This window comes from Limanda limanda, chromosome 7, assembly GCF_963576545.1.
Source record: "Limanda limanda chromosome 7, fLimLim1.1, whole genome shotgun sequence".
Taxonomy (NCBI): Eukaryota; Metazoa; Chordata; class Actinopteri; order Pleuronectiformes; family Pleuronectidae; genus Limanda; species Limanda limanda.
The window spans coordinates 16,367,030-16,383,304 of NC_083642.1; positions in this window are offsets into that span (position 1 = coordinate 16,367,030).

Consider the following 16,275-nt stretch of genomic DNA (forward strand, 5'->3'; position numbering starts at 1 on the left):
TGTTTTTCAGGGATTCAAGTTAATCCATTTATCACGAGTTCATCAAACATCGTCAGCTCAGCCAAGCTTTGCTGCTAATCTCTCTCACTGAAACCTTATTTACAATCGTCTCAAACTTGTAAAGTCTCCTGTCTGATAAATACACATGTCTGATCTCGCCCTGACGAAGCAAAACAGCTGTTATTAAACAAAACTCTTTCCATTCTATGAAGGCGTCAGTGAAACTCCGAGGATCTAAGTCCTGCAGTGACTCACATCCAGGATTCATGGGAAAATTGATAATTTCACTGGTGACGTGCATCGAGGGCAGAGAGATCAGGCCTCAGTTGTGATGTAATTCCTTCTCGCTGGCTGCCGCCTCCATCTTGACGTACTTACGCAGGTATCGGATCGCTGACAGAGCACTCACGTTTGCCAACAGAACTGTGAAAGTAAAATACAACTGAAACGTGAGTCATTGTGTTACTTATCAGAGAATGAACACAAATACTCGGTGACAGAATAAGCGGCTACTGTGTAATTTCAGTCTTTAAAAAAGCTGCATGATATGAAACTAAATTACTGCTACCCATGAACAAGCATACCAGCTTTCCAGGCATCTCCAACTTGTGGGTTTGCGGTCTTCAGTACCCATGAAGCAAAGGCAATACAAACCAGACACATATCTGACTGTCGGAGTGGCAGGAGCAAGGAATCCAGCCCTATAGAGACAGAGGATCACAGATAATGTTGTGAATCTTTTTATTTGATCATACACAGGCAGTTCACAGATTGAGAGCATCAGGTAAACTGAGGTGTCAAATGGGCGCTCCGGAGCTTCATAATTGGCAATAACATCCCAACAGCTGAGCATTAGCCCCCAGTAATATGTTGGGACTTCCTGTTCTGTCACGCCGTGACCCAATCAAATCCCATCATCCTTCACAGATTCCAGTTCTGCAGCCACACGTCTGCTTGATGCTTCTGGAGTTTAAAACTGTGACTCTCGTGGCCTTGAAGATAATCCTCGTAGACAAGTGTTAAACCTTAGAGGCCATGTCATGATGCTGAGTGTTATTATCTTAATTAAAGCTCAGTGGGGGAACACATACAGACGCCATGTGATGATTACATTTCCCTTCACAGCTAGTCTAATAAATTAGGGTGCTCCGTGGCAGCTTGGAGACGACAATCATTGAGTGAAGTCAAGTTATCACATACGACCGCTCCTCTCTACTTTCACCAGCGCAGTCCAGTGAGTGTCGCCCGACAGCTGAGGTAAGAGAGTCCGACCCGGTCATGACTGGAACAGCTGAACGAGTGGATCACATATCTAACACCACGACATATCTTACACTACGACTGTCCACATGAAGCTCCACTACATACTGTAAATATTGTAAATTATTAAAAAAAATACATTTTCATTTGTATAAACTTTTAAAAAGAGGTATGTTTCTCTGCGTCTAAAATCGTGGCTTTTAAAAATATACTGTCTGCTAGGCTGGTCCATGGAATTGAACTGCTGAATTGTCCTTATAATTATATAATCCATGTAACTAATTCACTTTAAAGTCTAAATCCACCACTAAGCTGACTCTGATCACAAAAAGTTGTGGTTGGCCAATATGCAACGATTTAATTTCCAAAGGCATAAAATGTGAATTTAGTAAAGCTTAGTTTAGATAATAGTGTTCCCAGAGAATTAATCAGCTGTGGACTTAACTTCTGAGGAACAATAAGATCACATGTTCTCTCTTCTCCTCCAGTTTGTCATTTCCAGGCCTGTTTGCCATATGAGACCATTTACCAGTTAAAATACCACACTAAGGGGTTATACCTTTTTATTGCAGCCAAAAAACAGACACTGCGTGTAGAAAGAGTTTTAAAGAATTTCGATTCTTCTATTATACTAATGGAGCTACACATTTAATCTTGGATTATTCTATCCCCTTATTCCAGTTACACTCTAAGAACAAACAGAAACATACTAATAAAAAAGTACTTATTTCACCTAAAATGTACTGTAATAGCAGCAGCAGGCTAAAACCTAATACCCTAACTCAAACCTTCATGAATAACTGTGATAATAGTGGGAAACTGCACTTACTTGGATTTGAAACAGCCATCTGTAAATCCTCATTTCTGAAAGGCTGCAGCGCCTGCTGTCTGGAGATCCTGTCCTCCAGGTGGTAGAGAAGTGGATCCGGAAACATCACGTCTTGATTCCACAGAGCTTTACTGGGATACAGTGTCCTTTGAAGGGATCTGCTACTTTGCCTCACAGGTACATGAGACGTTTGGGAGCTTGGGAGTGTCTGCTTCTGCACCGTGATTCGAGAAAAATTCACATTCCTGAAAGACAGCGTTGCTTTCCAGAAGAAGTTCTCTCTCAGGTCGCTGTCTGTGAAGAAATTGTCATAAATGTCCGTCGAAATCTGGGATGAGTTTGCGTTATGGGTATACCTGGTCACCACCCTGACAGGTCTACAGTTGTCCTCTTCATCAGATTCAACTGAAGAATCATCAGAAGAGGAGGATGCAAAGAAGCCTTCATACGCCTCAGGGAACTGTAGATTTCTACAAGCTGAGCGCGAGTAGGAAAAGATAGGCACATGCTCACTTTTAGTCTGATCCTCCACTGAGATGAGAGGACAGAAGAAGGTTTCTGTATCGTACTCTGAGAAAAAGTGATCATAATTTTCAGAAACAGAATTTCCATCTGCGTAGAAGGTGGTTGTGTTATCTGTGTTCGGTTGGCTGGGAATCGACGGCTTTCCACCAAAGAGGTACTGAAAAATATCGGAAACAGAGATTCTGTAGCCGTCTGTGTAAGAGGAAGGTAGAGAATCCATGTCCGTACGCTTTGGCGTCTTATCCTCAAAGAGACAGTCAAACCTCTCTGATACTTCTTCGTCTAAGGTTTGTAACGTTTGCCCTTCCAACCTGGAGCTGAAAGACTCAGAATACAGAGCAGCTAGATTGTGCTCACTTAAGGTTTTGGAAATCTTTCTGTGGCTCTGTTGTGCATTTCCAGAGAAGACTGGTTGAGAAATGTTACTCACAGACGTCATCATTACATTCTCTGTGTAAGTATCTGAACCGAGACTCATCAGGACAGGTTTCTTCTCCCACAGAACACTTCTCGAAAGGGAAGAATCAGCTGCCACAACTGCACCTGAACTTGACTTTTCAGGATCAGGACCACTGGGCATGTGCTCACTGGTTGGTTTGAGCTTGCACTCATCTGATTGTGGAAAAAAACCTGAATCGGTTAAAGCAGACACATCTGTTTCCTGACTTTCTGGAAGAGGTGGCAGGGATCGTAAACCCAGAATGTCATTTATCGTCAGCTTCTCCATCTCCCTCCAAAAAGAGGACATGGCAAACACTGAGTGTTTTGAATCTGGTGCGTTTTCAGGTTCACATTCAGCTTCTTCTGCTCCGTCCAGTGATTCCCACTTAGATTCTGTTGAGTGATTGGATTCGGACCATCTTTTAGATCCAGATTCAGCTTCTCTGTCCTCGTGTTTAAACAACATCAGTGTTTCTTTTTCTGTTCCTCCAGACTCATTTTGTCTGACAGATGAAGAGAAGCTACCAGACAGGTCTGTGATGTTTTCATTTGAGAGTGACGCTCCAGATTTTGTGAGCAGGGATGATAATGATGTAATAACTGAAGGACTGATGATTTCCACAGATGGGCCGGGATGTTGTGATGCTGCTAATTTTGCTAATTTGGACAAAGCCTGAACCTCCGGAGGGCGCTCCGTTTGCTGTATTGTATTATTTATGTCTAAATCGGAGGCACGAGGTAAGGTATCGGGTAAGGTCACCTCACTGGAAATCTCTAGTATGAATGGACGGGCTGTGGTGTTGAATTGCTGTGGTTTTGTGTTGTCCAGAGCGGAGCTAAACTGGTCTGTGTCATGACGCCCGATTTCCAGCTGTTGTTGGGGCTCAGCCTGTCCGTGACACTCTGTGCTGTCGGCTCTGACTGAATTTCCAGCCTCTGCGGCCAGGACTGAGTTAGCATCGGATAGTTTGTCGTTTTGGCCGCCTCCCACGGCGCGATCATCTGACTCTGCGCTCAGATTGACCTCGGCTGTACAACACTTAAGATTGTGCTCGTTTTCACGACCACTGATCGAATGACTCGCTCTATCAGACTCGTGGAGACTGTCTGCACTATTTGCTGTTTTTCTGTCTGATTGAACAGTCACACTGCCGGGAACGGAAACCACCAACCAAGGATGTTTATTCAATTCTGTTGATCCTTCAACTTGTAATTTCATGCATGGCTGTGAATCTGTTTCCACATTAACACGGCTGCTTGCCGCTGATATTGCATCGTCGACACATGGTGTAACTGACTTATTATTTGTTGCATGATTTTCAGCCAAGCTTGCTGCTTTACACCTTTCCAGTCTGAGTGTGTGTTGGTATCGACTGTCACCGGGCGGAACAATATGAGAGCAATCATTTGTTTTGATCTCCTTAGCAGATGTCCTCACTGGAAGACGGCTTGAGACTGAATATAAAGAGGACACAACATTGTTCTGTGGTGCATTTGAATAAAATAAATTCACATCCTCAGGTAAGCACAGACCCGTTCCTCCTCTCCCTGAGTACTGCTCCTCCTCTGAGTCTAAAAACCGCCTCTCGTATCCATGGGCGCTGTCGGCCGGCTCAAAGCTGAGTCGTCTCTTCTTCCTTCTCTTTCTCTTGATGGAGGCCGATGGAGAGGATTGTGGGCTTGCAGATTTGTTTAGGCTTGTTGCGTCTACCTGTAAAACAGGGTTGTGTTCTTCCTTGCGTTTAATGCGTGTCACCATTTCTGCATTGCTGGGCAAATACTTGTTGCACTTATCACTTTCTGTGAATTGACTTAGAAAGAAATGCTCCTGCTTAGCATCCTTTAGAGGTGTGCACATTTGCACCTTGATCACTTTGTCTGTGTGAGGTGTTTCTGAGTCCGGTAAGTCACAAAACTGATTCCACTCTGTTTGTGTGCAGGCCTCCTCTCTCATAAATAACTCTGTTTCAGGGTTGGCTGAGGTGTTGGTTTTGAGCACTGAGTTCCTGGCTGCAGAGTCAGAGGAAACGTTGGAGCCAGACTCAACTTTTTTCTTTGTGTTTATGTTGCTCATGGCGTCGACAGGCCTCGGCGTCTCTGTGCCAACTGCTGTTTCACCCCTGGCAGACGGAGAGTTTGACTTGGGGATGTTTTTTGGCAAAGTGCTGCCCCTGGATCGGTGCCCATCACTACACTGTTCCTCCTCTGCGGCTGCCTCTCCGTTTCCTCCCGCTCTCTCTTGGCATGGCTCAGCAAGCCTCTCAGTCTCTGAACGATTTTTCAGTCTTTCAAAGAATATATTGACAGACTGCAGGTGTGTGTCCTCCTCACTGCCTGAAAGGACGCTCTCCATTGCACTAGCGCCACGTTTGCTGAGGTAATGCTCCACGGGAGAGCCCTCGCAGTCTGGGGGGCCGTCGATGGGTCGGTCGGCCTCTGAAACGCCCGACGTTAGGTCGACTTTGTGAAACCTCTTGAGTTTGGAGCCTGTTTCATCAAAGTCACTCATCCCAGAGTCCAACCCTGCTAACGACGGAGGAAGCAGGTTGCACTCCTCGCACTCTGCAAAGAAGCATTCCCAGTCGCGGTCACAGATCTCCACGCTGTATTCAAAGTCTTCCATTTCCACTGAGTGCATGTAATGTAACCTGGGAAATCAATTGAAGGAGGTAAAGACATATTTTAAGTATTTGAGTTTCTTACAGGTCATTTTAGCAACACAAAATGTATACAAAATAAAAAGATTGTCTCAGGCTGTTAAGAAATCGACATTACGTGCACTAAGACCAAACTTCCAACAAAACTACATCATCAGATAAATGAAGGAATTCATATAATTAAAAAATTTCAAAAAATACACAACCATGCTGATTTTAATTGTCCATAAGATTTGCTAAATAATTAAAAACATGTAAATAAAATGCAACTTCTTTTTGCAATAGCTCTCTATTGATGTGATGATATACAATACTGAAAATAAATCTCTTAAGGGCAAAATATTTTAAACTAGCTAGTAACCTGAAACTACCACAGATTAAATCAAATTACAACATAAGCCTTAGTAATCTCTGCATTTCTAGCTGTGTGTACATGTACAAGCCCATGTGTTCAGGTTGCCTACCTGTCCGGTTTCAGCTGTGATCGTGGTCTACAGGAGGTGAGGGTGAGGGACACTGGAGTCTCAGCAGCACCATGCTCTACGTCCTCTGGTGGGCGTTCTTTTGCACGAGCACGCTGCGCCGCTGGCCCCATGATTTGTTAAATATAGATGCGGTGCTTCTGATCACGTAGTACACGCAGTATTTTCTACATCAGCCCCGTCCAACAGAGGCATAATGTTTCCCAACTTTAAATAGACTCTTCACTATGGCAAGCTCTTTAACTGGTTAGAAGATATTGATTTGTACTGTTGTGTTACGTGATCGATGCATTATAGAATCTATAATAATTATGTGATATCTGCATTTGCTTTATTTCTTTTTATGTCATTATATTTAATCAAATTAATTCAAAGTAAAGCGCTGAAAGCTAATGGCGTCCCTGGCAGCTGCTGTTGGCCTAAACATCGGTCGGCCTCGGAGCAGATATTGAGGTCATATGAGGCGTGTGCGAATCAGCTGAAACTCACTGGTGTGACATCACGCGTCCACAGCGGATCGGAGCAATCTGTCCAGACGCTGCGGGAGGGTTAACCACCGGGAGGAGACACTGGAGCTGCAACATGTGAGACTCATGTGACTCATCTGGAACTGAAACAAACAATACAAATCCTGTTAGTGTCATCGGAGAGAAATGAAAATAGGCTCTTCTTTGTGAAAGGCACGTTTAAGCTTTAACTCATTACTATTAGTTCAAGTCGGTCCTCATTGAAAGATGTGTTTTTCTTAATGTTCCTTCCCTTGGATGGATGACTTTCATTCTGCAGAATAATGTGTATGTGCAGTTTACAGTCACCTGCTTTAAGCCAAGCTCAAGAGTTTAATGTGTCTTCACAAGGAGGTAAATTATGATCTATTGTGCAACAGGTCTGATGAGCAAACCTGAAAACTACAGTGTGCATACAACGAGAAAAGATCTTTTCAATGAAGCTGGAGCAGTTTTGTTTTGCAGTTAAACTTCTGAAATACAAATACCCACTCATTTCTAAATTTAGATTTTTCCATGATTTTTTTCATCTTTATAAAACATGTCTGGTGGGAGTCTTCAGTAAATTATTTCATAATAAAACTTTATGGAACAATAAGAACAGCTTTTGCCAGATTGTGAGAAATCTCGGGTGTCCTCCTCTAGCCTGAGGTGTTAAAGGCTCACGTGTTTCTGACTTCATAAACTATTACTTGAGCAACCATATGTCTAAAGGCCTGATCAATTTCATCCTATTACACAGGAATCATATCTGAAACTATAAATGTTTTTGAAATAATATATTTGAACTCAAAACCACGTTTTTTTTTCCAGAATGAGTCTAGATGCTTTTTGGAGTTTGTTAGATTTGGTTGAAAGCACTGAAAAGGAAGTGGACATTTGAGCTGATATTTATTTTGTCACATTCTTTTTCATTAAAGGTCAAGTATGAACAAGCAATCTGTGATTAGGTCTTATTATATTTGTGATGCCTAACTTTAACATATGCACATTATATTTGCTCTGTGGGCAGCATTATGGCACAGATGTCAGACTGGGACCAGGACACAGAGCAGCTTATCTGAGGAGGACCTGAGCCTTTGTTTACAGCTATCAGTAAGACTTAGTCACAACAATGTGATTACGGGACCATCCTTGCTGTCAAAATGTCACTGACACTAAAAGACAGAGATAACCTATCAGGCCTGATCTCATTACCAACTGTTAAACTGTACTTAACAGATGCCTAATGTGCCTTAATTGCAGTTGGATGTATTGATCAACGATGAAGTCTCCCACTGGGAATTTAGAGGAAAACACCTCAAATTATATTTTTATTGCTTATGACTAAACACTGGTGAATATGTCTGACTCTTCAAAATTTGAGTTAATGTTTTGCAGAACATTATAATCATTAGAAAACTATGTGTGAAAATAATAGCATCTGCAAAGACAAACGTCGGCTTGTCGAGCTGTTCCTTGAGTGTCACTATGCATTCAGAATTTGCATCTCACTCTTTCTTTCACAGGCGGGAACTACAGCCTTTATTTGCCTAATTTTCATCACTATAGATATTTATGAGAAAAAAAAGAGCCTCTAATTAGCCAAACCCCAGCCTGGGCTGCGTGCCCAAGAGGGTCCTCTCAATTCATCAGCTGTGATAAAGGGAGACAAGCCAGGGCCTGTGTGGCTACTGCACCTGGGGCAGCGGGCCGTTTTGACACGGGTGGGATTCTGTTTCCATCAACAGGATTAGGCTCTCATGAGTCAGTTCTTGGAGTTAGGTTGGAATCTGTTTGGGCTGTTTCACGGCAGCTAATGCGACAGAATTTCACCCTAATTGTTTTCCATGTCAGCCCCGGGAACTCATCGTCAATTAAACAAAGCCCAGTAAACAGATGCATTCAGGAGCAGCTCGGTGACATGATGTTTGAACAGAGAGCAGTTTGTGTTTGGTCCCGTTACCAAGCATCCTGGGTTGGTGGCATCTTTTGTGTCAAAGTCTTAATTATGGTAAAGGGTAGAAAAACAGAAAACAGTAGACAAAGATGCCTATTTTGAGAGCGTTTGGAAAGCACACGAGCTGTTTGCAGATCTGCAAATGCCACACAGGTTGATGTGGACTCAGCTCTCTACGAGCTAGACGTGAGGCTCCGTGAGGCTGGAAAAGAATGAGCTAATGATTAAAAATGACACTGTAATTAAAATAAATCTGTAATCCATCTTATTAATTGGTTTATTTAGAGGTTATTGTTTGGGTGTGACACAGTTTTTTACTTTTCTTTTTCAGTTGAAATGTGTTTCAGTATTTGGAGCTGACTGGAGGATAAAGAGAAAATACATAGTGTGGATCACATAGAAACATTTCCATATTTTTATTTTCAACATGTGTCATTTCCTTTCATTTCAAAAGTGAAAAGATAAAATAACATTTAGTGGCTGCACATTAAATATTTAACGATCTCACTCCATGATGACTCAACACTTATGGATAAAGCTTATTGGATAAATCACATAATTTTTTCCAGGAAGGGTCATAAAAATTTCAACCAAATTTGGTTTATATAATTAAGTGTTTGTGTATATATCTAAGTCAGTTTAAAATAAAAGAGAAGTGGATTTTCTTTTCTTCATTTTTCTACCAGGAACATTTTGGATTTACGGGCCTGATCAGGCCTTACTTTTGGAAATCGATTATTTCAACCACACCAGGAATTAGCCTGGTCCCTCTTAAGCATTTGCTAAATCAGTCGTACCTGGATCAGTGGCTGCTGATAGTCGGGGTGGAGCAGTGGCCGCCTGCAGGCTCTCAGGGATTATTCACTGTGACAATGGTGAGATTTGATCAGTGGCACGAACAAAACATCATTGTCCTCACCTGAAATGTGACCACGAACACGCACACATGCACACACACTGTGTCAGTACACAGAGCTGCTCCAAGACCATGTTAAGAACATAAACTGTGATTAAGACTCTGGTAACTTTAAACGGAACCTCGGGGCCACCGTACCCTCACTGTCAACTGCTCCTATTCAAATAAAACTTTGATCTAACTCACCTTTTCAATCACGGCTTCACCTCCATTACTTCCTGCTGTGCAATGCTTGATGTTGACCACAAGATGGCGATCAACAACCACCGATTCAGACCAAACGAGTCGATAAAGCTTCACAGATAGATAGATAGATAGATAGATAGATAGATAGATAGATAGATAGATAGATAGATAGATAGATAGATAGATAGATAGATAGATAGATAGATAGATAGATAGATAGATAGATAGATAGATAGATAGATAGATAGATAGATAGATAGATAGATAGATAGAAAGATAGATAGATAGATAGAAAGATAGATGGATGGATGGATAGATAGATGGATGGATGGATGGATGATGGATGGATGGATGGATGGATGGATGGATTAAATTGATAGATAGATAGATAGATAGATAGATAGATAGATAGATAGATAGATAGATAGATAGATAGATAGATAGATAGATAGATAGATAGATAGATAGATAGATAGATAGATAGATAGATAGATAGATAGATAGATAGATAGATAGATAGATAGAAAGAAAGAAAGGTAGAGAGGGACTGATAGATTGAAAAACAAGAGAACAAATCGATGCACAATATAAGAAATAATGATACAAATATCAATGCTACAACTGCTACTACTACTAACAACAACAAAAACAACAATAATAATAATAATAAAAAATAATAATATAAAAAGTGATTTTGAGCTAAAAGTAAAGATGTACTCCACTATCATCACTCAGTGTTTAAGTTACATGTTAAAAGCAGTGCAGTAACATTTTCTACACACTACTACAAATACACTCAAAATTACCTGGTTGAATGTTGTGTTGACTTCACTGTTGTTGAGTCTTCACAAAGCTTCATGTTTTATCAGCTCATAAATGAGTAAACTCACAGGAGTTTTCTCTTGTTGACCTCAGTCACACCTGTTTCTCTCTACTGGTAGTTTACAGACACGTTTAAAGACGCGGACTCGTTACATTATCAGCAGTTTTTATATTTATAAAAGTACTTTGGTGAACTCGTTTCTATAGTTTCAACCTTGACCTGAACACACGTCTATTAAAAAAAAAAATCCCTGTGCCTCTGCAGGTTGCTGGGCTTTTAGTCTGAAATGTCAGTCGTATATAACTGTCAGATAAAGGAAGTGGAGTGAAAAGTAACGATTTTTTCTCTTGAAAGAATAATTTTTTCTTTAAAATTCTAAAATACTTTTTGATAGGTCCTCATGTGTTAACGTTCATTTAATGCTACTTCCTTCGTGCTTTAAAATGTGTTTGATTTAAGGTATATAGTTTGTACTGTCTCTGTGTGCTGTAGTTCTCAACAACGCAGATAGCCCGCTGTAAAAACAAAAAAGTACAAACAAGACTAACATGGAACTGATAACTGATACAAACAAACATTTATCTAAGTAAACTCAGCTTGTCTGGGGGACAGACAATGGATACCTGTCACTACAGAACAGTGCTGTTCTCTATCTTATCTTCTACCATTGTTTCTTTTGCGTTTCTTTGACAATAATAACTGCATGGTATAAGGTAAAATAATATATTAAATCATATTTGTCTTTACGTTTCCCCAAATACATGTCGACTCAGTACTAAGTATTGTGTCCTTATTTTTCTCTCAGTCCTCTCTCTCTATGGCCTGACAGGCTAAACAAAGTCAGATAACATATCCACATATATTATCATCTCCTCACGTGTCCCATCTGCAGTAAGACTGTTTGAGAGTAAAATCAAACCAAAACTGTGAGGGGACGATTTAAAAATAGAACACAACAAAAAGTCTCAATCCTCAATGGACATAACATCTCTCCCTTCTCTCTTCCAAAGTTTGATTGTGAAATCCTGCATCACATGCAACGTTACTGGCTGATGTTTTATTTCTCCTCAGTCAGTGAATGGATCTATCAGTATGAAACTCACAGCCGTCCTCCTGCATCATGTCACTGTCAGTTCACAGCTTTTATGTCTGCTCCAGTTCAGTCTCGGTGGAGCTGTAAGCCAATATCTCATTGACAACACTGTTTACTTGTATGTTTTCATGGGAGACTCCCTGAAACATGTTCAGGAATAGAAAGCCATGTTGTTTTTTATATGAAACGCAGCCGTCTGGCTGAGAGCTATAAATTACAGCTGCACAATAGATTATTTCATGGTGTCTAAAGTCATCTTTTGCCATATTCACACACCCAGCACTGAAACCTATTGGTTCAATATTCAGTTCCTTCTTGCCCTTCACCCTAATTAGGCACAGAACCACATCATTATCCAGTAGCTAGTGTCAAAGTATTGTTAGATGTCCAGACAGCAAGTCAAATTCTTCTTTCGGTTTCCAGCCTTGAGGCAGTCGCCGGACTCTTTGCACATAAAGCAATTTGTGGTCCAATTTTTGCCACTTGGAGCCTTGAAGTGAAACAGCTGAAATGATTGTTAGGAAGGGAGACCTACACATTAGCCGAGCTGAACAAAGCACAATTAAGGCCAGAGAGGCGTCTGATCAGCGATGTGCCTGAGGAGTGTGGTGACCCTGACTGACTCCGGTCTGTCTCTGCTCTGTCTGTCCTGACCACATACACAGCCCTGCAGGCCTCATCTACTCAGTTCATGTTAAAGACAGCAAATACTTATGAAAAAACTTGAACAACAATTTTTATCACATCCGCCTTTAGGTTTTCACCCGTCTGCCTGGTTGTTGGTTTGTTTGTTTGTTTGTAAACAGGATTACACGAAAACAACCGAACAGATTTCCACCAAAACTTGGTGGAAAGATGAGAAAGGGCGTTTTTCTACATTTTCAACATTTAATGAAGGAAATAATAATGGATATAGATTTTTTCTTTAAATGAGACATGTTTATCGGACTGATGTTCTTAAATATGTGCAATTTGATGCAACTTGATGGATTCAAAGTGACCTGGTGGAGGTATGTGCTCTACTGAGTGCCATTACAGTTGCTATAGAGACTATTTTTAATCACTATCTTGTGGAATGTGAAGTGAGTCACAAATGCATTCAAGTCCAAAATATATTAATTGCTAGTTTAACTTCTTCTTGACAGCTTCATTGTAATGAATTGTGTTCACGATCAAACATTTTTATGTCCTCACATATCAGGTTAGTCCCAAAAGGTTTTTGTTACAGACGGATGAAAAACAAAATCAGTCTACTTTTAAAAAGTATATCCTCATCCTCCCCCTGGATAGTTTTGAAAATAATCCAAAGGTCTGATATCAAAAGCATTTTTGGTTTTATCTGAACTAAACATTAGACACATATTTCCTTCTGATCCTGCTGCAAACTAATTGCCCACCAGGTTGTTATCTTGTCGAACACATAAGTTCCAGTGTTGCTTTAAGACTCCTCTTTAGTTTGTTTGGGCATTTTTCTAGTATTGAGTGAAAACATTTGTATTTAATCCTGTCAGGTTTGTGTTCACTCTAATTTCTGATTCTCCACAGACCGATTTGTGAAGGACTGTTTACTCTGAGTTAACTATGAGGCCGGCCATGTGAGGAATCATTCTTCCCTTGGCAGACTCGGTGGGTTAATAAGTTATCTGAGGACAAAGAGCTGACAAGCCCAACACCACAGACCGAGCTATGGCCTTCCTTCCTCTGGCCAGGATCACTGGGGTTATCAGTGACAGGGGAACAATAGGAAGTGGTGAGACCAATCATACTGCAGCGTTGTTTCTCATCTCATGCATGCCTCCACACTGCTCCGCGGAGCGCTGCTGGGAAACAGAGCCGTCCGGCCGCTGCTCTCATCACATGTAACACAACCAGGCTCCTGTGCTGTCATCACTGTGACCTCTCATTTATCATAACATACTATACTGCCTGATGCTGACAACAACCATGGCCTGGTGTGAACGTCTCCTCTAGTACAGAACACACGACCCATGGACAGACATGAAAACCTTGCAGAGGTGACAGCACACTTGTTTTTGAATGCAAGTATTTCAGTTAATGAATAGGTCATGAAGATGTAAAATGTTGGCTAAATCATACATGTCTGATCTCAATTTGTTTTATTTCTTACTTATGTCCAAGCAGCAGATATGAAAAGTACATCTACAAATCGAGTTCAGTTTGGTACAAAGAGAGCCACCTTTTCTCTCCTATCAATCAATCAATCAAGTCTTATTTGTATAGCCCACATTCACAAATCACAATTCGTCTCATAGGGCTTTAACATTGTGTGACATCCTCTGTCCTTAACCCTCAACAAGAGTAAGGAAAAACTACTAAAAACCCTTTTAACAGGTAAAAATATGTAGAAACCTCAGAGAGAGCCACATGTGAGGGATCCCTCTCCCAGGACGGACAGAAGTGCAATAGATGTCAAGTGTAAGAAGACATCATCAGGATTAAAGTTTTTAGCAGCATCGATTAGGGTAAACATTTTTCAATACTATATGTCAAGCAGTCCTCCTGCAATCATAGTCTCTGGTCAGCAGCCAGCAAGATCACGATCCAGCATCAGGATGGGATCCACTATAATCCACAGTCATTGTCCACTGCCGCAAGTTAGAATCCATTATCAGCTGCCGCCTCGGTCGTGGTCCACCATCATCCGATGCCAACGCGACAAAGGATCCTCCATTACCACCGATCAGCTGGCACGATACAGAATCCACCAAACTGGATCCACCATTGCGACCTCCGACGCGCGATCCACAATCATAATCCATGGTGCGGCCACAGCTGTGGCCCTGCATCCGCGGGCGCTAAGGCACAGAAACTCCAGGAAAGGGGTCAAGTTAGTAACATGTACTGATCAGATAAGAATTACCTTGATGTGATAGGGATGGAGAAAAGGAAGGAGAAGCAGAAAAGAGAAGCTCCATGTGTCTTGTGTCATAAATTCCCTGTGAGTCTTAGCATCATCAGGGGTTTTTGCCTTTTAATCAATTTTGGAACATAGGACAAGTTACCTTCGGCCGCACTAATTAGCTCTAACTATAAGCTTTATCAAAAAGTAAGGTTTTGAGTCTACTCTTAAACGAACAGAGCGTGTCCTAGTGTTTCCAATCCTGTGATTGTTACTGGATGTCTTGCTGTGTAAGATTTTACATACAAAATATAAACCTAAAATGGACCTGTCTTATTAAAATATGAAATAACAAATAATGTGTCAGTATTTCAGTATTTCTGAAATAACTGCATGTGACAAATTGAAAACAATGTTAAAGACATAAAAATAACCTGCAGAGAAAGAATCCTTGACTCTAAAGCTCCCCTCATCTTTCATCGTTTTCCAGTCCAAAACCTTTGAGGTGATGTTTTAGTGCTACTGCAGTCAGCTGTTTACAAGGGGAGAGCTCCAAAAAGCAATTTTTTGTTACATGTTAGTGAACAACCAGAGATTCCCCACAAGTGTTGGTGGAGACCAAAAACAAAGCTAGAGAAGGATGAATATTGGACCAAGCAACTGATCCTGAACAAGTTCAGCATGTTCAGTTACAAGCTGATGTTTCCACTGCGCCCAAATGATCAGAAATCAATTATTGCAGTTTTAAAGCTGCTACTATAATTTTCTTTTACATTAGAAATGTCTAATGAGTATGTTTATTGTGAACAGAGTCACACATAGTGACAAACCTGAAGAGAATTATCAAACCACAAACTGAGTAAACAGAGTAAATGCTACATTCAAAACATCTAACATATGATCTTAAAAGATGCTCAGCTCCAACTGTGGTGTGTACAGATTTTGTTCTGCTCCTCCTGTGTCTAAAAATCTGCTCATATACACATTGGAATAAGATTTTGAATTTGGGACTTGTAGTGGAGTATTTTTTGGGAAAGAAAGAATCTGAATACTGTCTTTGCCACTGAATAACAAAATAAATATTTTAAAATGTATCATTGATAGCCAGAAAAAGGATCTATTACTTACATAAGTCGTATCAGATATATACACAGAGTTGAAAGTATTTCATGTTTATATTATCTTGGTTTAAAATGGATTTAAGGTTATTTTTCAGGAGCCAGTTCAGCTTCAGGAGAGACATTGAAAACATCAAGCGCTGGCCTCACAAGTGGAAACCTGCCCGTGGTAAACGTGTTATCTTTGGATTTGGGCCGTAATATGATCATGAAGTTGGATTTTCTGGGTGTCTCTTCCCCAGTTAAGGGAGAGGCGTACTGCACAGGTTGCAACCTTGTCAAAACCAGCCTGTAAATCACAGAACCCTGCAGCTCACACCCTCAGGCCTGGTGTCTGCACACGCTAAGTATGAGTCAAACGCATGTCTGTGTGCGCTGTGCCCTGGCTGCCCTCTGGATCTGAGTCAGCCAGCTGGTGAGAGTGGGTGTTGTGTTGCTGGAAGCATGGGCCGTCCCCTCAGTAACCTCAGCCTGAGCCGTCTAGCAGCTTTGTCCCTGGGCAGAGTGACTGAGGGAGGGCACACATCCCTCTCTGCGAGAAAACCGCCACTCAACAACCTATTTGTGGTCTAACAGACACATATTTCCACTTCCAAGGCTGTGGCTTGTTTGCTTCCTGTTGATGTGGATCACCCACAGT